Source organism: Elgaria multicarinata, chromosome 13 (genome assembly GCF_023053635.1).
Source record: "Elgaria multicarinata webbii isolate HBS135686 ecotype San Diego chromosome 13, rElgMul1.1.pri, whole genome shotgun sequence".
NCBI classification, from domain to species: Eukaryota; Metazoa; Chordata; class Lepidosauria; order Squamata; family Anguidae; genus Elgaria; species Elgaria multicarinata.
Genome location: NC_086183.1, coordinates 13,276,926 through 13,278,219, shown reverse-complemented (window position 1 = coordinate 13,278,219; position 1,294 = coordinate 13,276,926).

Below are 1,294 nucleotides of genomic sequence, written 5' to 3'. Positions count from 1 at the left end.
CCGACGTAGCGCCCCCGCCTACTCACAGGGCCATTGGCTCAGGGAGACGTCACTCCGCGCCGCGGAGGCGGGCCCCTCAGCCGTACCTTGAGGCCCATTGATTCTCCGGAGACGTCACTCAGACCTTTAAGGCGGGCGGTCTGGGTGTTGTGGGAAGAAGCCGGGGAGGGGCGGCGCTGACGTCACCGGGAGTGCCTCTGACCGGGGTTGCGCAAGGAGGGAGGCGTCACGAGACCAGCTCGGGTTACCCTGAACCATAGAGATAGGAAAAAAGTGGCGCATAGAATAAACTTCGACAGATATAAGGAGGGGAAAATATTCTCTCCCTTCTTATTTCCGCGGTAGCCATGGAGAGAGGCGCCTTTTGTTATTCGTCTCAATTTTGTTGTTGTCTCAATTGATGTGGTGTTGTTTTGTAGTCTTGGCAGGCGTGTGACTCTACATGTTCTACTTCTGTCGCTCCTACTTTGCTTCCCTCGGTCCGCTTCTGTTCTCGCGAGATCTCTGTGTTGTTGTTTTTGTGAGAGGCAGGGGGAAGGGGAGCACGCCAAAGACTTATAAAAGTAGACTCACACAATGCTCAGAGTCAATAAAGGATTTTGAAAGTTATGTTTTATGAGCGCCTTTGCTTGCATTCTCTGTGTCCCTTAGGGTGACCCTATGAAAAGGAGGACAGGGCTCCTGTATCTTTAACAGTTGCATAGAAAAGGGAATTTCAGCAGGTGTCATTTGTATATCTGGAGAACCTGGTGATATTCCGTCTTCATCACAGCAGTTAAAGGTGCAGGAGCTATACTACTAGAGTGACCAGATTTAAAAGAGGGCAGGGCACCTGCAGCTTTAACTGTTGTGATGAAGAGGAAATTTCACCAGGTTCTCCATATATACAAAGGACACCTGTTGAAATTCCCTTTTCAATACAACTGTTAAAGATACAGGAGCCTTGTCCTCCTTTTCATATGGTCACCCTAGTGTCCCTAGAAAAAGAAAGTCTTGTCTGAACCACGTTGGCACAAACCGTTCAGTTCTAGAAGTTGAAAATAAGCAGGGATTTGGATATGGTTGTAGGACCACACCTTTTTTAGAACAAGCCTGGTGTGAGGCAAAATTGTTATGTCCCCAGGCTTCTGCAAGTTATTTCTGCAGGAGCCGTTCAAGATCACAGCTGCTCTTCAAGCTGGCCTACTGCTTCATAGATCGAAGCTGTGTATTTGCTACTGGGCCAGGTTTAAAGTTCTAGAACTAGTGTACAAAAAACCCTAAACAACATGGGACCAGGATACCTGATAGACCG